Source organism: Stegostoma tigrinum, chromosome 41 (assembly GCF_030684315.1).
Source record: "Stegostoma tigrinum isolate sSteTig4 chromosome 41, sSteTig4.hap1, whole genome shotgun sequence".
NCBI lineage: Eukaryota > Metazoa > Chordata > Chondrichthyes > Orectolobiformes > Stegostomatidae > Stegostoma > Stegostoma tigrinum.
In genome coordinates this window covers 16,893,677-16,915,762 of record NC_081394.1, presented here as the reverse complement: position 1 = coordinate 16,915,762, position 22,086 = coordinate 16,893,677, and the positions used below count along the sequence as shown (strand labels likewise).

The 22,086-nt window shown below is 43.4% G+C and overlaps 1 protein-coding gene across 4 annotated transcripts in view; it reads left to right on the top strand.

Annotated features, from left to right (window-relative positions):
- LOC125448399 (deleted in malignant brain tumors 1 protein-like) overlaps positions 1 to 6,897 on the top strand; it is a 142,089-nt gene extending 135,192 nt beyond the window's left edge. For all 4 annotated transcript variants that reach the window (XM_059641423.1, XM_059641422.1, XM_048523698.2 and 1 more), the window contains one exon: positions 6,812 to 6,897. The gene's annotated coding sequence lies outside the window, so the exon portion shown is untranslated. The remainder of the gene's footprint in view (positions 1 to 6,811) is intronic.
- Positions 6,898 to 22,086: the final 15,189 nt, after the last annotated feature.

Below are 22,086 nucleotides of genomic sequence, written 5' to 3'. Positions count from 1 at the left end.
GCAGAAAGCCTCACAACCTTTAAAAAGTACGTGGATGCTCACTCAAAGTGTTGTAACATTCACGGCTGTGGGGCCTAGTGATGGAAAAGTGGGAGTAGTGCAGGTAGTAGTGGGTTTTAAATGGGACAATCTGAAGGCTGAAGGGCCTCCTCTGTACTGTCTGATTCTATGATTCTGACTCACATCATACAATTTTATGTCAGTTTCCTTTTTAAAAAAATTGTTCTGTTTATTTAATACAGATTACCCCATAGCCCCAAAACCTCAATGGATCTATCTGATGGTATGGTTTCTGTGGGGTAGAAGGTTAAAATAACTTGCCAAGAGAAGATCTATGCCAGAAGGGGTGGATTTTACTTACACAGAAACAAAACAGAAGTGCCTGTACATTCCCATAACACTTCTGGCACAAGCAAATGGCGGCACGGTGGCACAGTGGTTAGCACTGCAGCCTCACAGCGCCAGGGACCCGGGTTCGATTCCTGCCTCGGGTGACTGTCGTGTGGAGTTTGCACATTCTCCCCGTGTCTGCGTGGGTTTCCTCCCACAGTCCAAAGATGTGCAGATGAGGTGGATTGGCCATGCTAAATTTCCCGTAGTGTTCAGGGGTATGTGGGTTATAGGGGGATGGGTCTGGGTGGGATGCTTCAAGGGGCGGTTTGGACTTGTTGGGCCAAAGGGCCTGTTTCCACATTGTCAGGAATCTAATCAAACTGAGATTTTCCACTGTCAACATCTGAAACAGTCAAGCAGGTGGCAGTTACAGATGTCAATATCAAACTGAAATTGAAGGGCACATGGTAGTTTCAGCATTTATCAATGAAGCAAAGGTCATTGTGAGAGGTAGGTGGTACGTCAAATTGACACGAGGTACACCCTTTAAATGTGCCAATCTCTGCCCCTTCTAAGCAATCGCGTCATAGAGACATACAGCATGAAAACAGGCCCTTTTGCCTGGCTTGTTGATGCTAAGCAGGTTTTCTAAAGTGAACTAGTTCCATTTGCCTGCATTTAGACCAAATCGCCCTAAACCCTTTCTAAATAAGTACCTATCCATGTATCTGTTCAAATATCTTTTAAGTGTTGCAATTGTACCTGCATTTACCACTTGCTCTGGCAGATCATTACACACACACCACCCTCTGTGTGAAAAAACTTTTCTTCAGGCCTCTTTTAAATTTTTTCCCTCTCACCTTAAACCTCTAGTTTTGGACTCCCTTGCCCTGTAGATAAGACTTTGGCCATTCACCTTATCTGTGCCCCTCGTGATTTTATTAAGCCCTAAAAAGCCTCAGCTTCCTACATTCCAGGGAAAAAACTCACAGCCTATCCAGCCTCGCCTCATAACTTAAACGCTTCTGTGTCAGTAACATCCTTGTCAAACTTTATTGCACCCTTCCTTTTTAATAAATCCTTCCTGTCACAGGACAACCAGAATTGTAGGCAGTACTCCTCATGTGACCTTACTAATGTTACAGCTGTAACATGATGTCCCAACTCCTGTACTCAATGCTCTGACTATTGGAGACATTTGATCTAATGTCACATCTTAAATTCCACATCTGTCTGCCAAAGGCAAGGTTGGCGTGGTTTTATAATCATTAAATGAAAACATGTAGCACCAGGTCTCATTTCTTGGAATATCAAAGTGTTTAATCTGTCCTGGATCAACATTGTCCAAAACATAACTGAGTATAAAGTCACAGATAGATGCAGCTTGTGAAAAGTAAAGAAAAAACACATTGAGAGTAATGATGAGAGAAAGGAAAGTTGTAGTAAATTGTTAAGCCCCCTGTAGGTTGGCATTATGCATGTATATTTTTGAGCATTATTGCATGTTTAGTTAATATTCCACCTTGAAATAACGCTGATTGCTATGCATTGAAAATGCTGTATAAAGAGAAGGGCAAGTAGGGTGTGTTTTACCCTATTTCCCTTCCAGTGTATTCTGTACAGGTTAGCTAACTGTTGAGCTAAATTTTAAAAAATCGTAATTCTTTCTTACAAAATATTTCAGTTATTGTTAAACGTCAAGTGGCTCCTTCGATTCACTGACTTTACAATTCACACAATCATACAGTGTAGTTAAGGCCCCTCTGTCCAGACCCTCTGTACCATCAAAGCTTCTCTCACTTTCCTGCAGTAGACTCCATAGCCTTGAATGTGAAATCACCAAGAGCTCATCCAAGTATGTTTTAAAGGTTGGGATGTTTCCTGCCTCAACTATTCTCCTGGATAGTGCATTCCAGGCCTCCATCATCCTCTGGGCGAAACAATCCTCAAAACCCCTCTAAGCCTCTTGCCTTTCACTTTGAAATAATGTCCCCCAAGTTATTGCCTGTTCAACAATGAGGAACAGCTGCTCCCTACCCACCTTGTCCATGCTCCTCATAATCTTACACACTTCTGTCAGGCACTCTTTCGACCTTCTCTATTCTGAAGGAAACAACCTGAGCTTATCTAGCCTCTCTTCATTGCTGAAATGCTCCATAGAACATAGAACAGTAGGGCACAGTGCAGGCCATTTGGCCCATGATGTTGTGGTGAACTTTTACCCTAAACGTAAGATCTATCTAACCTCCACCCCTACCTTATAGTATCATTCAAATACTTATCTAATAGCAGCTTAAATGGCCCTAATGAGGCTGACTCCACTAGCCTCTCCAGCAATGCATTCCACACTCCTACAACTCTCTGAGTAAAGAACCTACCTCTGACGTCTCCCTGATATCTACCTCCACTCATTTTAAAACTATGTCCCCTTGTAATAGTTACCCTCACCCTAGGAAAATTACTCTGGCTGTCCACTCTATCCATACCTCTGATCATTTTGTACGCCTCTATCAAGTCACCTCTCATCCTTCATCATTCTAAAGAGAAAAGCCAACCAGGCAACATCCTGGTTAATCTCCTCTACACCCCCTCCAGTGCAATCACATCCTTCCCTATAGTACAGAGACTGGAACTACACACAGTGCTCCAGCTGTGGCCTCATCAAAGTCCTGTACAGCTTCAACATGCCCACCCTGCTCTTATAATCCACTAGGTCAACAACTTCAAATCTGAAAAAAATCGCTTGGAGGAGAGAACTTGAGTGCTTTTCCTTTTAATAGAGTCTCCAAGGATGGGGAGTGGGGGGCAAGGTAATTTCCCCACAATGAGTACAATGTTTTGCCAGAGCCTATGGAATGAATTTCTCACCAGACGAGCTGTGTAAATGGAATGTGTGCTTGGGGATCTTGCTACAACCCACTGAGGGGGAACTGTCTGGAAAACTGTATTTCCTGCTGCGTCATTACCTGATATTTGTGATTGTCCACTTACATCAAAGACTTTGGGCATTTCCGATAAAGTGATATACAATAGTTCACTAACACATGTTCAGGTACTCAGGAACAGGAGTAGGCCATTCAGCCCCTCGAACCTGTTCTGCCATTCAATGAGATCACGGCTCATCTGTGGTCTACCATATATTGGCCCATATCCCCTTAATATCTTTGCTTAACAAAAATTAGCTGACTCAGATTGAAAATTAACAACTGATCCAGCATCCACTGCTGTTTGTGGAAATAAGTTCCAAACCTATCCCACCATTTGTATGTAGAAGTACTTTCTAACATTTCTCCTGAACAGTCTGGCCCTCATTCCCAGACAATGCTCTCCCTAGTTCAAGAACCTTCAACCAGTGGAAATAGTTTCTCTTTATGTGACTGTGAGATTGTGAGAATCTTTTCCCCATGGCAGACATACTCTTCTTTCCTCTCATAGTTTTTAACTCTGAGGACACTTTCACAATAGAAATGCAGCTCTGCCCTTCTGAAGAAGCCTGGAGTAGAATCTCTTCTGCGATCTATGGTTCCCCCTCCTCATTCTAAAAGTAAAAAAGGAATAAAAGTTGCAAGACCAGCTCACTGTAAATCCAAAGGTTCATATTGTTTTGTAAAGGTCCTGGTTAGAATGTATTTTGTAAAGATTCCTGTGAGTGTTAAAAAAAAGGCTTTTACTTTGAGCGTTGTCTGTCTTGACTGCTGCATGTTTATATTAATTCATTACTGAGAAGACAATCAAATTGCAACACAGGAGAAAGAGAAAGACAGTAAATATTCATGGGATCCAAGATCCATTGGTAAGTCGGATCCAAAACTGATCTGGGGTAGAAGGCTGTTCGTGTGACTGGACCCCAGTGTCCAGTGGCATTCCCTAAGACATAGGAGCAGAAATGAGGCCAATTGGCCCAATGGGTTTGGTCTGCCATTCAACCATGTCTGATAAGTTTCTAAACCCCATTCCCCAGCTTTTTCCCTGTAACCCTTGATCCCTTTAACAATCAAGGACCTAAATACCTTTGCCTTAAGTATACTCAAAGACCTGGCCTCCTCAGCCTTCTGTAGCAATGAATTCCATGTCTTTACAGATTGGCTAACTAATGTGTTAAATGTTAGAAATTCATCATTCTTTCTTTCCAACTCCTTGTTAAATTAAACCACTTCATTGTCAACTCCGTACAATTCTGACAACGTACAAAATTGGGTTGATGGTAGGAGTCAGAGGGTGATGATAGGGGGCGATTGCTCAGGCTGGAGGCTTGTGACCAACAGTGTTCTGCAGGGATCAGTGCTGTGTCCACTGTTGCTCGTCATTTATCCATTTATAATCTGGATGGTATTTATAGGAGCACTGTTCATATGTTTGCAGATGACAACAACTTGAGGCAGAGTAGGCAGTGAAGAAGGTTATCTAAGAGTACAATGGGACCTTGATCAACTGAGCCAATGGGTTGAGGAAGGGCAGGTAGAGTTTAATTCAGATAATTGAGGTGTTGCATTGTATTAAGACAAACCAGACTTACACTGTTAATGATAGGGCCCCGGGCAGTGTTGTCAAACAGAAACCTGGAGATGCAGGTACATAGTTCCTTGAAAGTGGTGTTACAGATAGACAAGGTGGTGAAGAGGGCATTTAGCACACTTGCCTTCATCAGTCAGAGTATAGGAGTTGGGACATCATGTTATGGTTGTACAGGATATTGGTGAAAGGACTATTGGAGTACTGTGTACAGTTCTGGTCACCCTGCTACAGGAAGGATACTATTAAGTTGGAAAATGGCCGGACAAGATTTACAGAGATGAAATCAAGGCTGGAGTGCTTGAGTTATAGAGAAAGGCTGGATAAGCTGGGACACTTTTCCCTTGGAGCATAGGAGGTTGAGGGGTGATAGTGAGGTTTATGAAATCATGAGTGGCATAAGTGAATAGCCAAAGCCTTTTCTCCAGCATTGAGGAGTCCAAAACTAGAGAGCATAGATTTAAGATGACAGGGGAAAGATTTAAAAAGAGACCTCAGGGGAAACTTCTTCAAACAGAGACGTGCAGATATGGAATGAGCTGCCAGAGGGAGTGGTAAGTTGTATAGTCATAACATTTAAAAGACATATGAATAAGTATGTGGATAGGGAAGGTTTAGAAAGATATGGGCCAAGCGCAACAAAATGGGTCTAGTTCAGTTTAGGAAATCTGGTCAGCATGGATCATTTGGACTGAAGGGTCTGTTTCCATGCTTCATAACTCTTTGACTATGTGACTAAGTCTGGGGCTTTGACCTTAAGAATAGAGAAACAGAATATTATTCTCAGTGGTGTGGCAATTTCAAATGGTGATGTTGAAACAGTGCACGTTACACAGAAACATACCATGATAGTTAAAGGCTTTACTGAAGCCACACTGCATGCTTTGTGCCCTTCTGTAGTTGACAATTAGACAACTGCACTGTGTAAGGAGAAAATATCTGCACTCTAACTACTATCATAGAACACATTTGTCTTTAGTCCTCTCTTGTTTATTTTTCATGTCTGCACAAATGATGCATGTACCCTTCTTGGAAGGAGATGTGACATTAGGGCAATAAGTTTGCAGGTGGCACTGATGCATCCTGAAAAGACAAGTCAAAGGATTTATTTTCGAAGCCATAAGGGCGAGGAACAGGCCTTTCAGCCCCACGGGAATCTGCATCACCATTCAATACGACTGTGCCTGATCTCCTCTTGGCTTCAACTTCACTTTCCTGCCCCCACTCCCTTTAACCCGTCACTGATTAAAAATCTGTCTCCTCCTTCAATTTATTTTTGTACCTTGGCAATCACTGCACACTCTGAGGGAATGATCTCCCACGGATGCATGACCCTTTGAGAGAAGTTATTCCTACTCTTCTCTGTTTTCATTCTGCTCCAGCCACTTATCCTGAAATGAAGACCTCGTGTTCAAGATTGGCCCACACAGGAAACATCTTCTCTCCATCTATTTTGTAAACTTGCCCTTTAGAGGCCTATATCCCTCAATTAGACCCCCTGTCATTCTTCTAAATTGCAGAGAGTATTGGCTGAAAATGCTTGATCTCTCTTCATAAGACAGACCCCGTATTGATGGAATCAGTTGAGTGAATCACCTCTGAATTATTTGAAATGCAATACATCCTTCCTCAATTTAAGGGGCCAAAACTCTATACAGTACTCCTGATGCACAAACAACAATGTTCAGTACAGTTGCAGCAACACACTCCTCAATTTTCTAAACAGAGTTTGTATTCTTAAACTGCTCAATCTCTCTTCACAAGAGAAGCCCCTCATCATTGTATCAAATCACCTCTGAACTGCTTCCAAATAGCTAAACAATATTGCAATAATTAACTACGGCTGATTTATTTTCCAGGAATGGATACAGGAAAAAGGTGTTGCGTTTGATTCATGAAATGTACATGCTGCAACAAAATACCTGTGAATCTTAACATTATCTATTTGCAATTTCTTTCATTTCAGGGAAAGCTAGATGCCAAAATACCAAGAGGTACTGGGCTTCATTTATGCCATAAAATTAAATAGTACGAAGCAATATTCTCCACGTGATGTAACTCACTCGATTGAACAGATTTTAGATTTGGAAGAGAAAATGAAACTTATTTTGTCCAGCTTCATTTGAAACAATAATTATATTTCATTTTCCAGCTCTGTGACATTCAAAAGTGGAGCAGTGATTCAAAGAAGTGGTAACACCTGTGAGTTTTACAAATTTGTAGAGTCACGCGAAATAGTGACAGGTCCTTTAGCCCACCACATCCATGCTGACCAACAAACACCAAACTGGATGAATAACTTTGAGGCCAGAGATAACAAAGTGTCGAGCTGGATAAACACAGTAGGCCAAGCCACATCAGAGGAGAAGGAAAGCTGATGTTTCGAGTCTAGACCCTTCTTCAGAAATATGCTTCTTCTTAAGTTTGAGGCCATTCACTCAATTTATTAGTCAAGCTTTGATGCCGCGTCAATGGACAAGGCATTGTTTATTATTCCATGCTAAATTATGACCACGCCTTCCCCCTGCAAATTTGGTCACAAGATAACTTTTTAAATCACTGCTGTCTTTGAGCTGTTCGACAACACCCCACACACAGAAAGGGTGATTGAGAGTATTGAGCCAGTGACATTGGAAAAGCAGCAATAAAGCTATGAATAAGTGTGTTGTGTTGACTTGGAGGGGCACTTGCATTTTGTGTTGTCACACACCTGACTAGGTCATGTTTTCTCCCCTTACTTTTGCTGTGGGGTTAATCATGGGGGGCACAGTTTTAGATTAAGGGACAGGAGATTCAGAGGGGATTTGAAAAAGAAACTTTTTTACACAGAGGACGGAGGGAATTCAGAATACATCATCTGTGAAGGTAGTGGGAGCCAGAAACCTTAAAAATATTTGGATGAGCACTTGAAATATCATAATATTCAAGGATAAAAAATGACCAAATATCTGTAACAATGTTCATTTGATTTTTTTTTGTTTGAATTAAGCATGCCTTATTTCAATGACGAATTAAATCGATTTTCGATGCTCCATGATCAAGCACGCTTTTAACGTTCAGGATAAATAGGCTAGTGAAAGAATTGAGAAAATTGACAATAGTTATCCTCACTCTTTACCATATAAAAGGAATAAGATACAATCAGTTATTCAGAGTTGCCGAACTGGCAGTCATTTCTGGCCAATTTTGTTTCTTTGAGAACAAGTAAAACAATCTATAAAGTGGCTTGTCTCATGAAGCACATACTTCATTGTCATATTATTAAATCTGAGAGAGATAATGTTTTGTTCAGCAAATATATTAAGGGTTTGGGCCAAAGGCAGGTATATGGAATTAGGCTGCAGATCAGCCATTGAGTTGGAGGACAGGTTCGAGGGGCTAATGGCCTGCTTGTTATCTAATATTCCATTCATTCTCCTTTCACATACTCAGAATCTGAAATCAAGCACAAATGTCTTTTTTTTGGCAGATTCTGGCTTCATTTAAGAAGCTCATGATATTGATTGTAAACAGTACTGATCCTTGTGCCAAAAACCTTTATCACAACTTCTCAATCTGATAATGGCCTAGTTGGCCAATCTTTATTCATACTGAAATAAATAATCAAGCCAGCTAATGAAATGCTGACCCTTATATCTAGAGGACTGGAGCACAGGATGTAGAAGTTATTCTGCAGTTATACAAGATCCTGGTTAGTCCCCACTTGTAGGTCTGGGCACCACATCTTAGGAAGGATAAACTGATTTTGGGGGGAGGACAACATAGGTTCACAAGAATGATACCTTGTCTTCAGGGATTACGATATGCAGAGAGATTAGACAAATTAGCCTTTCTTTTCAATTTAGGAGGCTTGAGGGTGATCTGATTGAAGTCTTCAAGATATTGACAGGGAAATACAGTGCTGCTAAACTATTCCCATGATTTGGGGATTCTAGAACTAGGGACAGCCTAGTCAGAAAATGAGGGCCAAACTATTCAGGAGAGATGTTGGAAAGCAGTTCCTTGCACAACGGATGGTGGAGGTATGGAACTCTCTTCCAAAAATGCCAATGGATGCTGGATCGGTGATTAATTTTCAAACTGAGAGAGATAAGTTTTTGTTAGGCCAAGAGTTCCCATATGGAGTTAGGCCATAGATCACCCATAATCTCATGGAATGGTGGAACAGACTCGAGGGGCTGAATGGCCGTTTCATGTCATCCTCTCTTTCATGTTTCCTAAATAATGGTTTAGGGGCTGTGAGAGTGAGATGGAGAGGTGGAGGTGCTAAAATAAGGCAAGGAGCTGCACACATTGGAGGTCTGAACCAAGAACAGAAAGTGGTGGGAAAACCCAGCAGGTCTGGCACTGAGAGAAAGCAGAATTAATGCTTCGAGGCCAGTGACCCTTCTTTAGGGAAAGCAGACAAAAGAACTTTATTTTTCTTTTTTCATTTATGGGATGAGGGCATCGCTAGCTAGGCATCATTTATTGCTCATCCCTAATTGCCCAGAGGGCAGTTAAGAGTCAACCACATTGCTCTGGGCCTGGAGTCACAAGTAGGCCAGACCAGGTAAGGGTGGCTGTCTCCTTCCCTCAAAGACATTAGTGAACCAAGATAACAAAGTGTGGGGCTGGAGGAACACAGCAGGCCAAGCAGCATCTTAGGAGCACAAAAGCTGACGTTTCGGGCCTAGACCTAAGATGCTGCTTGGCCTTTGTTATCTTGGATTCTCCAGCATCTGCAGTTCCCATTATCTCTGATCACATCAGTGAACCAGATGGGTTTTTCCTGACAATCAACAATGGATTCTTAGTTATCATTAGATTGTTAATTCCAGATATTTATTGAACTCCAATTCCACCATCTGCCATGGCAGGATTTGAACTTGGGTCCCCATAACATTATCTGGGCCTCCATTGATTGTTGTTGATAGGGAATGTTTACCCACCCCCAATACCTTTATGAGTTACTTTCACCACTGCCAACCCATTGCAAATCTTCATTATCATTATTATCCAGCTTCTCTTTTCCCTTGTCTTCCTATTAACCAGCCTATGGCTTTGTCTCTCTCTCTCTCTCTCCCTCCCTCTCTCTCTCTCTCTGTCTGGACGTTGTCTGCACTTAAGTTTCACACTTGCTCCCACCCCTCCATACTACCTTTTTCTAGATGCTTCTAGTTGCGAGGAAGGGTCACGAGGCTTGAATCATTAACTCTTTCTCTCCAGCTGCTTCCAGACCTACTGAGTTTCTCCAGCACTTAAAGCGTATGACATTGAATTCATTTCTCTCTCTCTCTCCACAAATGCTGCCAGATTTGCTGAATTTCTCAAGTCTAACTCAGATTTCTCCAGAATAAATCCTATTAGCTTTATCTCATTAAAGGTCTCTTTCTCTGTTTCCCTTTTGATATTTGTTTTCAGCTATTCTCAGGATTTCCTTTCAGGTGTCTTCTGCAATAAAGACGTAGAGAAGAGGTCCGAGATAATGGGAACTGCAGATGCTGGAGAATTCCAGGATAATACAATGTGAGGCTGGATGAACACAGCAGGCCAAGCAGCATCTCAGGAGCACAAAAGCTGACGTTTCGGGCCTAGACCCTTCATCAGAGAGGGGGATGGGGAGAGGGAACTGGAATAAATAGGGAGAGAGGGGGAGGCGGACCGAAGATGGAGAGTAAAGAAGATAGGTGGTGAGAGTGTAGGTGGGGAGGTAGGGAGGGGATAGGTCAGTCCAGGGAAGACGGACAGGTCAAGGAGGTGGGATGAGGTTAATAGGTAGCTGGGGGTGCGGCATGGGGTGGGAGAAAGGGATGGGTGAGAGGAAGAACCGGTTAGGGAGGCAGAGACAGGTTGGATTGGTTTTGGGATGCAGTGGGTGGAGGGGAAGAGCTGGGCTGGTTGTGTGGTGCAGTGGGGGGAGGGGACGAACTGGGGCTGGTTTAGGGATGCAGTAGGGGAAGGGGAGATTTTGAAACTTGTGAAGTCCACATTGATACCATATGGCTGCAGGGTTCCCAGGCGGAATATGAGTTGCTGTTCCTGCAACCTTCGGGTGGCATCATTGTGGCACTGCAGGAGGCCCATGATGGACATGTCATCTAGAGAATGGGAGGGGGAGTGGAAATGGTTTGCGACTGGGAGGTGCAGTTGTTTGTTGCGAACTGAGCGGAGGTGTTCTGCAAAGCGGTCCCCAAGCCTCCGCTTGGTTTCCCCAATGTAGAGGAAGCCGCACCGGATGCAGTGGATGCAGTATACCACATTGGCAGATGTGCAGGTGAACCTCTGCTTAATGTGGAATGTCATCTTGGGGCCTGGGATGGGGGTGAGGGAGGAGGTGTGGGGACAAGTGTGGCATTTCCTGCGGTTGCAGGCGAAGGTGCCGGGTGTGGTGGGGTTGGAGGGCAGTGTGGAGCGAACAAGGGAGTCACGGAGAGAGTGGTCTCTCCGGAAAGCTGACAGGGGAGGGGATGGAAAAATGTCTTGGGTGGTGGGGTCGGATTGTAAATGGCGGAAGTGTCGGAGGATAATGCGTTGTATCCGGAGGTTGGTAGGGTGGTGTGTGAGAACGAGGGGGATCCTCTTGGGGGCGGTTGTGGCGGGGGCGGGGTGTGAGGGATGTGTCGCGGGAAATACGGGAGACGCGGTCAAGGGCGTTCTCGATCACTGTGGGGGGAAAGTTGCGGTCCTTAAAGAACTTGGACATCTGGGATGTGCGGGAGTGGAATGTCTTATCGTGGGAGCAGATGCGGCGGAGGCGGAGGAATTGGGAATAGGGGATGGAATTTTTGCAGGAGGGTGGGTGGGAGGAGGTGTATTCCAGGTAGCTGTGGGAGTCGGTGGGCTTGAAATGGACATCAGTTACAAGCTGGTTGCCTGAGATGGAGACTGAGAGGTCCAGGAAGGTGAGGGATGTGCTGGAGATGGCCCAGGTGAACTGAAGGTTGGGGTGGAAGGTGTTGGTGAAGTGGATGAACTGTTCGAGCTCCTCTGGGGAGCAAGAGGCGGCGCCGATACAGTCATCAATGTACCGGAGGAAGAGGTGGGGTTTGGGGCCTGTGTAGGTGCGGAAGAGGGACTGTTCCACGTAGCCTACAAAGAGGCAGGCATAGCTGGGGCCCATGCGGGTGCCCATGGCCACCCCCTTAGTCTGTAGGAAGTGGGAGGAGTCAAAAGAGAAGTTGTTGAGTGTGAGGACGAGTTCAGCTAGGCGGATGAGAGTGTCGGTGGAGGGGGACTGGTCGGGCCTGCGGGACAGGAAGAAGCGGAGGGCCTTGAGGCCATCTCCATGCGGAATGCAGGTGGTCGGGCCTGCGGGACAGGAAGAAGCGGAGGGCCTTGAGGCCATCTCCATGCGGAATGCAGGTGTCGGGCCTGCGGGACAGGAAGAAGCGGAGGGCCTTGAGGCCATCTCCATGCGGAATGCAGGTGAGTCGGGCCTGCGGGACAGAAGAAGAGGTCCATTCAGTTTGCCTGGCATTAATTTCATCGTGGAAAATTCCACAAATTTTAGCACTGGGGGTGTAGTCTAAAAATTAGGGCTAGGCCATTTGGGAGAGATGTCAGGAAACACTTTCTTAAAAAAATGTTTATCGGATATATGTGTCACAGGCTGGGGCAGAATTTATTGATCGTCCCTAATTGCCCCAAGGGCAGTTAAGGGTCAACCACATCACTGATGATCTGGAGTCTCATGTAGGCTATATAAGTAAGGACAGTGGACTTTCTTCTCTCAAAGACATTAGTGAACCAGGCAGATTTTTCCTAAAAATCTGCATTAGATCATGATCATTGTTAAAGTCTTAATTACAGGCGATTATCGATCTGCCATGGCAGGATTTGAATTCAAGTCTCTAGGACCTTACTTGGTCTCCAAATTAATAGTCTGGTGATAATACACATCACATGACAACTGATAGAGGACTGGAACTGTCTTACATAAACCACAATGGATCCTAGTTAAATTATTCATTTTAAATCTGAGAGAGATCATTTTTGTTCAGCAGAGGTTTTAGCGGTACAGACCAAAGGCAGGTCAATGGAGTTGGGACACAGATCAGCCACAACCTCATTGAATGGCAAGCAGAACAGGCTTGAGGGGCTTTTTCATATACTTAGGACGCTGGTTGTCTGTTTTTCTTTCTTTCTTGTGTACCTGCAAACTTTCACTTGTTCTTAACCTTTTTGGTGGCTAAAAGTTCTTCAATCTTCTGGCATATATAAACCTTCACAGCACTGGACCCTATTTCTTTCAGTGGGGCATAGGCTCTTTTTATTGTGACAAAAGCCTTCACAAACAGCGCTATCTAATGGCGATCTAGTAACTATTATTAGATGGTTATCAAAATACAGAAGAGGGAGATAGAGGGGTTGGCAATATGGTACAATGAGAACAACTTCTCTCTCGGCAAAACTAAGGAACTGATCATTGATTTCAGAAAGAAAAGAGAACATGCTCCCATTTACATCAACAGAACTGAGGTTGAGAGGGTGGAGAGCGTCAAGTTTCTCTGAGTGACAATAACCAACAACCTGTTCTGGACTTCTCACATTCGTGTGGCAACAAGAAGGTGCAACAATGCCTCTCCTTTCTCAGGTAGCTCAGGAAATTCAGCATGTCCATAATGACTCTCCTCAACTTCCACGGATGCACAATTGAAAGCATACTGTTCAGATGCAAAACGGCCTGGTATGGCAACTCCAGGGCAGCAAGAAACTACAGAAGGTGGTGTGCACAGCCCAAACTATGATGGAAGCCAACATCTCATCCGTGAACTCCATTTAGACTGCTCGCTGCCGCCAACATCATCAAAGATCCATCACATCCCCGTAACGATCGCCTACAACCTCTTTCGTCAAGCAGAAGATACAGAAGCCTGATCACGCACTAGAAGGATCAGGAACAGCTTCTTCCTGGCCATTGTTAGACTGATGAATGGACTCTCTAGCCTCAAATAATGCTTATCTTGCTCACATTGATCTCACCTCATACAAGCCCTGTGCAATGTAACCTGAATGCCTCTGTCTCAGTTTTTTTGATCTGCACGTCCTTGCTTACTATGATCTGCCTGTACTGCACATAAACAAAACCTTTCACTGCACTTTGGTACATGTAACAATCAATCAATCTAAGCAGAACTGAAAATCCGAGTGGCCCCTCTCTCTCTCGTACTGTAGCTGTGTCCATCTGTTGAGAGGAGGCTTACAGGGTTCGCGATGGAAATGTTTGCCATATTTCCAATCCTGGTGATGTTCCAAGGTGACTTTGATGACTCAGGGAATCAGGAGAGGATTTCTGCTGTGTCAGTTGACTGAGAGGGGGATTGCAGGGTGGGTTGGCGAAAGGTGGTTTATGTGAATTTATTCACCAGTTGAGCTTTAGTAAGCAACGTGACAGAAGCAGACAGCAATGGTGGAGGGAGAAAAATTGTTATTTTTGCACGCCCATATAAACACACGTCTCTCCCCTGATGACCGAGGCAGCTTCGTTTTGATTCACACCATCCATGTTTAAGGCAGCATAAGTAACTCCCTCACATTTGTTGTCGTACACATCAGAATACTCATCCTGCATTGAGCAACATGGAAAGTGGTGTTTGTAAAGTTTACACCAATATCGTGTGCCTTTGTTCCTCTCGCAAGATTTATTTTATTCATCTATCTATCTCAATTTCCTGCTTCCTGTCAATCCCTTTCTCACTACACCCCCACATATCTCTCTTTTTTGAGCTTTTGGTCTCTCCATTTGGATGAAAATTTCGGAGGTTTGATTATTAAGCTTTGCTGATGATTACAAATTGGTGGAATCTGTGAAGAAGGTTATCTAAAAGTACAATTTGTTTAGATAGGCCAATGGATGAGGAGTGGAGTTGGAGTTTAATTTAGTAAGGCAATTCTGGGCAGAACCCACCCAGCTAATGGTAGGGCTGTGGGGAGTGCTGTCAACCAGAGGGACCTAGGGGTGCCAGTTCATAATTCCTTGAAAGTGACATCATAAGTAGACAGGGCAGAGAAGAAGGTATTCAGTAGGTGTCCCTTCATTGTTAGATCATTGAGTGTAGGAGTTGGGGCATCACGTTACAGCTGTATAAAACATTGGTAAGGCCATTTTTATAATACTGTGTAAATTCCGGTTGCTTGTTATGGGGGGATGTTGTTAAACTAGGAAGTAAAAATGTACGAGGCTGTTGCTGGGACTGGAGACTCTGAGTTATAAGGAAAGGTGGGACAATTTCCACTGGAGCATGGAAGGTTGAGGGGTGACTTTATAGATATTTGTGTAATCATGAGGGGCAGAGATAAATAGCCAAGGTCTTTACCCAAGGCTAGAGAAGTCAAAAAGTTGGTGGCACAGGTTTAAGGTAAGACGTTCAGATTTAAAAGGATCCTGAAGGGCAACTTTTTCATGCAGAGTGTGGTGTGTGTATGGAATGAGCTACAAGAAGAAGTCGTAGAACAAGTACAATTACTACATAAAAAAAAAATTTGGACGCGTACGTGGATAGGAAAAGTTTAGAGGAATATGGGCCAAATGCAGCAAATGTGATTAGTTCAGTTTAGGAAACCTGGTCAGCATGGACGAGTTGAGCCAAAGGGTCTGTTTCCATGCTGCATGACTCTATGACTCTTTCTTTTCAATGTCCTTCCTATATTTTATCTCTGTTTCCATATTTTGTTGCCTTCACCCCCACTCTCACCATTATTTGCCCATTTGTACCTCTGTTTGTATCGATCTTCTGCATCCCTCTCTGTCTAACTCCCATCATTCTCTTTCTCCCTACCCATTATTTCTGCCTATCAGCACCCCATTCCTCACGCCCACCCTAATCCCAATGGTGTCTCTCTCTCTCTCTCTCTCTCTCTCTATCAATCTCTCCATTCTTGTTCTATTCTTTCTCACCATCAAAGTATATTCTATATCTCTGGACTGTCTCTCTCTCTACAGGAAAATCTGATCAGACTTTACGTAGCAAGAAAACACGTGATTTGAGTTTGACTAAAAATTGCATGCTTACCATTTTTCTATGATGGATCAAATTGGCATTATTATCTAGGATAAACGAAGCACATACATTGAGTTTTTCTCTTCGTTATCTAAGCACTGAGACTCAGTAGTTTATGTTGTCAATTGTTGCTATAACTAGGTGTCCACTGAAATATAGGCCCAAAATTAAACAAAGACAATCATAACCCGACTCTTGCGTAGTGCAGAGGCATCTGGTGGTGGTTTAACCTGAGGGTCACCATACTTCATGCGAGGCAGAGGTTGAGATGGACAGTCCTTCAAGCTAACCTTAGCTGGTGTGGGAATTGAACCCATACTGTTGACATCATCCACCTGCCATCCAAGCAAACCACCCTTGCCTAACCTGTAGTCTAGCAAATAGTGACAAATAATGTTTGTGAGATCTATATTCCATGCACGAGGATAATCTCCAGGATGAAGAGATTGTCTTATGAGCTAACCAGATTGGGGCTCTACTCACTGGAGTTTAGAAGCATGAGAGTTTGCTCATTGAGGCCTGACAGAGTCAATGCTGAGAGGATGTTTCTCTCATGGGAGAGTCTAGGGCCAGAGGGTACAGTCTGGCAATCAAGGTTTGCCAGTTGGAGACTTAGATGAGGAGGGATTTCTTCCCTCAGAGGGTTGTGAGGCTTTGGAACTCCTTGCCACAGAGAACTTTCTTCTTTTGGGAGGGAGCCAGGAGGGGTGCATATTTATGTCTAAGGTAGGTAGATTCTTGATCAGTCAGGGAATCGGGGTAGCATAGAAGGTGCATGTGAGGCATGCTGGGTTAGCCATGATCCTATTGAATGGTGCAGCAGACTCGAGGGCTGAACAGGACTGTTGTTCCTATTTCTTATTGTCTTATGCTCTTGTGGACTGTTCTGTAAGTTGTATTTTTGTCCAGTCGGTACAAACCAGTGTCCAAATGGTGACTAAAAGGCAAAATAACATGGACTGTTTCACCTCCTCCTTTATGGAAAGGAGAACACACCACACACTATTTATTCCAGGGCACTGGGTCTTTTCGATGAAACAGTTTCTTTACTCTAACAACCTTTTACAGTATTGGAAAATCAGGCTGCAAGGATGGGTTACAGCTCTGTCATTTACATTACAGACAAATTTTGGGGATAGATTTGGACAACCGTGAATGCAAACCCAACGGTACCACTTCAAATGCTTGCTTTTACATCATGCCCTTGACTCTACTTGAAGTGAATCTCCAACATGATAGAGACAGAGTCCTGAATGAAATTGCTTGTGTTTTGTCTGACAGCCCCTTAGCTAGCACTTCTGAAGAAGGATGACTTGACTGGAACGGTTAATTCTGTCTGTCCCTCCGGCTACAGATGCTTCCAGGCCTGCTGAGTTTCTCCAGCACTTCCTGTGTTTATAACTTGTAATGTTAAATCTCTCTCTCTCAATCACTACACCAAAATTCACATCATTTAAATGCTTGTTTCTGATGCTGAGGCTCTATCTGATCAAAGTGTGAACAATCAGACAGTGAACAGGAATGAAATTTAGAATTTCTTCACTAAAACCTTTAACACATTTTTCATGTTAAGAATCACACGGAAAGATGTTACTCAGCATCACAGTCATCACAACCAGTTGTTAATATCAGTGATATACTTACAAATGCTGTCATAGACTTTGCTGTGTGTATTTTGAACTGCTGAGGGAGCAGTCCTGTAAAATAAAGACAGATGTTGAACCAAATGTGATATAATGGGAATGAATTGCACAAAAATCTAAGCAGAATTAATATTAGATGGAATGATATATTAATGTCCATCTATATATGTTGCATAACGTCAAATATCGGATTATCATGAATCATAAAACATTCTTACCTCTGAATATTTTGATGTTTATTTTGACCTGACAAACATAAAACAAAAATATAATGGTGAAATGCCTCAAACATGACGGTCAATGCCAATAATATAAAACAAAGGAAAGCAGGATGTTGGATATTAGAATCAAAAACAGAGAATGTTAAAGAAACACAGCAGATTTGACACCATCTGTATAGACAGAACAAAGACAAATCCAAAAGGAACTTGGGAGTCGAGTTCAGGACTCTCTTCAGGTAACAGGCAGGTTCAGTTAGCAGTGATACTGGGAACTGCAGATGCTGGAGAATCCAAGATAACAAAGTGTGGAGCTGGATGAACACAGCAGGCCAAGCAGCTTCTCAGGAGCACAAAAGCTGATGTTTCGGGCTTAGACCCTTCATCAGAGAGGGGTTGGGGAGAGGGAACTGGAATAAATAGGAAGAGAGGGGGAGGTGGACTGAAGATGGAGAGAAAACAAGATAGGTAGAGAGGAGAGTATAGGTGAGGAGGTAGGGAGGGGATAGGTCAGTCCAGGGAAGACGGACAGATCAAGGAAGGGGGATGAGGTGGTGGGTAGGAAATGGAAGTGCGGCTCGAGGTGGAAGGAAGGGATGGGTGAAAGGAAGAACAGGTTAGGGAAGCAGAGACAGGCTGTGTAGGTGCGAAAGAGGGACTGTTCCACGTAACCTACAAAGAGGCAGGCATAGCTGGGGCCCATGCGGGTGCCCATTGCCACCCTCTTTGTCTGTAGGAAATGGGAGGAATCGAAAGAGAAGTTGTTAAGGGTGAGGACAAGTTCGGCTAGGTTCAGTTAGCAGTTAGGAAGGTAAATGCATTGTTTGCATTCAATTCGAGGGAGTTGGAATACAAGATCAGAGATCCAGTTACTAGTGGTGTACCGCAAGGGTCGGTCCAGTTACTAGTGGTGTACCGCAAGGGTTGGTCCAGTTACTAGTGGTGTACTGCAAGGGTCGGTCCAGTTACTACTGGTGTACCGCAAGGGTTGGTCCAGCTACTAGTGGTGTACCGCAAGGGTCGGTCCAGTTATTAGTGGTGTACCGCAAGGGTCGGTGTTGGGTCCACTGCTGTTTGTCTTTTTTATAAATGACCTGGATGAGGGCGTAGAAGGATGGGTTAGTAAATTTGCAGATGACACTAAGGTCGGTGGAGTTATGGATAGTGACAAAGGATGCTGTAGGTTGCAGAGAGACATAGAAAAGTTGCAGAGCTGGGCTGAGAGGTGGCAAATGGAGTTTAATGCAGACAAGTGTGAGGTTATGCACTTCGGTAGGAGTAACCAGAAGGCAAAGTACTGGGCTAATGGTAAGATTCTTAGTAGTGTAGATGAGCAGAGAGATCTCGGTGTCCATGTACATACATCCCTGAAAGTTGCCACCCAGGTTGACAGGGCTGTTAAGAAGACATACAGTGTTTTAGCTTTTATTAATAGAGGGATCGAGTTTCGGAACAAGAGGTTATGCTGCAGCTGTACAAAACTCTGGTGTGGCCGCACTTGGAGTATTGTGTACAGTTCTGGTCACCGCATTATAAGAAGAATGTAGAAGCTTTGGAAAGGGTGCAGAGGAGATTTACTAGGATGTTGCCTGGTTTGGAGGGAAGGTCTTACGATGAATGGCTGAGGGACTTGAGGCTGTTTTCATTAGAGAGAATAAAATTGAGATGTGACTTAATTGAAACATATAAAATGATCAGAGGGTTAGATAGGGTGGATAGGGAGAGCCTTTTTCCTAGGATGGTGATGGCGAGCATGAGGGGGCATAGCTTTAAATTGAGGGGTGAAAGATATAGGACAGATGTCAGAGGTAGTTTCTTTACTCAGAGAGTAGTAAGGGAATGGAACGCTTTGCCTGCAACGGTAGTAGATTCGCCAATACATTTAAGTTGTACATTTAAGTCGTCATTGGATAAGCATATGGACGTACATGGAAGAGTGTAGGTTAGATGGGCTTGAGATCGGCATGACAGGTCGGCACAAGATCAAGGGCTGAAGGACCTGTACTGTGCTGTAATGTTCTATGTTCTATGTACTACTGAGACTATAAGACTCTGGTCAGGCCACATTTGCAATATTGTGAGCAGTTTCACTGGTTTTCATAAGGGACCAGTTAAAGATGCTATCAAAATGCAATTTTTAAAGTCATGGTTCTTAAAGGCATGCCTCAATTTTGCATTTCTCTTCATCAATTTAACTGACATCAAGCAGCCCCCACCAAATTGCCAGTGACATGTCTGCATGCAAATCCTTTTTCGTGTTAAAAAAGGCTAAGAACAGTTGGGCAAGATAAGAGGTGAGGTGGGCGGAGCAAAAATGTTGGAGACAGGGATTTCCACAGCTAGGTGAAGAGAATTACCAGGAGAGGGCAAATCCACAATGTAATGGTCAACTTTTTGTCAAAGTTCAATGTCAGAAACCAAAATGTCGACCATGATATGGAGAAACATCCCCTCGATAGCAAACAGATTAAAAAGAAATTTCAGATGCCTTTCATAATTTGTATGTCATTTAATGTCTGCAGAACATTGTCATAAAAATTCTAAAATATATTAACCCCAAGCTCTTTCTCCCAGGATATGGGAGTCCACAACCAGGGGGAATAGGTGTAAGGTGAGAGGGGAGAGATTTAAAAAGGACCTAAGAGGCAAATTTTTCGCACAGAGCATTTATGGATCAAACTGCCAGAGGAAATGGTGGAGGAGGGTACAATTACAACATTCAAAAGACATTTGTACCGGTACATGGAAAGGAAAGGTTTAGTGGGAAATGGGCCAAATGCAGGCAAATGGGAAATCTGGTTGGCATGGATGAGTAGGGCTGAAGGGCCTGTTTCTGCGCTGGATACCTCTATGACTCTGTGACTCACCACCATTGAATGTTTAGCAATGACTTGTTTCTGTCACAACAGTTGATTTAAAATAAAAAAAGTTCTCATCTGAAATATAAAAGAGACACTGTCCAGTGTTGTCACATTCCTCCTAACCTGTTACATTACTCTTTTCAATAAATTACCTTTCTTGATGATTATAAGGCACAGCACCACTATGATCACAGCAGTACATCCCAGTCCGAGGTAGAGATATAATCCCATCTGTACAGCTATGCAATGTAAAAGAATGAGAGTCACATTGATGAACAGCAAAGAAACATCAACATGCCTGACTGGAGAATAATACAGATCCTGAGGCATCTGATTGTCTCTTTTTAACACATGTTATGACTTAATCAATAAATAGAGCCATTGGACATTTAAAGGCCTTGCACAACTTCATGTTCCCGAGATTTGAGTCAGAGCAACTATCTGGTATGTCCCATAATGTTCACCATGTGTAAATACAGAGGGAAATCTCCCAGGATGTTGTTTTGGGGGCTGGAGAATTTCAGTGATAGTGAGAGATTGGGTAGACTGGGATTGTTTTCCTCAGAGGAGATTGAGAGGGGGACATGGTTGAAATGTACAAAATGATGAGGTGTTTAGATAAGGTAGACAGGAAGAAACTTTTCGCCCTTGATGGGCTGAGCTATGATGAGGAGGCAGAAGGCCAGAGATTGAAGGTAAGGGGCAGGAGGTTAACAGGAGATGCAAGGACGTTTGTTAATACCCAGAAGGCAATGGAGCATGTGGAACTTCAGTCTTTGTAAGCTTGGGAGAGGCAGAAACCCTCATCATATTGAAGAATGATTTAGATGTGCACTTACAATGCCAAGGCAAACAGGCAATGGGCTGGCCAGTGGGACGAGAGAATAGTTATTTTTGACTATTACAGATTCAATGGGCAGAAGTGCCTCTGTTTCTCTATGACATGCAATTTCACAACTCCCACTCACATCCAACATTGCCCGAAAGCATTCCCTGGTTATGCCCACTGTTTGCTATTTTAATTGTTGCTGCCTCTCTGGTGATAATCTTGTAGAGGTTTTGTTTGTTTGGACAAATTCACAAGTCTGCATCTTTCCTTGCAACTCAAAAGCAACTGAGGAATGTTTGCTGCAAACCAGAGACCTGAATGGTTGACTTGTCATTTTTGACAATGAATAGATAACTTTCTGTCAAAGCTTAGGCATCATATCCTATTAATCAATTTCAGTACTATCTGTCATTTTATGTGAAACAAATGAAGTCAGCAAATTCAGAAAAAGACAGATGCCTACCAGGAGAAGGGGCTATGAAATATGAGGCGTGGTTAGTATGTTTACTGATGATGCCAAAATTGGAGATGTAGGGACAGTGAAGAAAATTTTCTCAGAGTACAACGGGACCTTGATCAGATGTGCAGATGGCCCAAGGACTGGCAGACAGAGTTTAATTTAGATAAATGTGAGGAGTTACATTTTGGTAAGAAACCCCAGAGCAGGACTTACATGCCTAATAGTATGGTTCCTTTATTTTTGTGAAA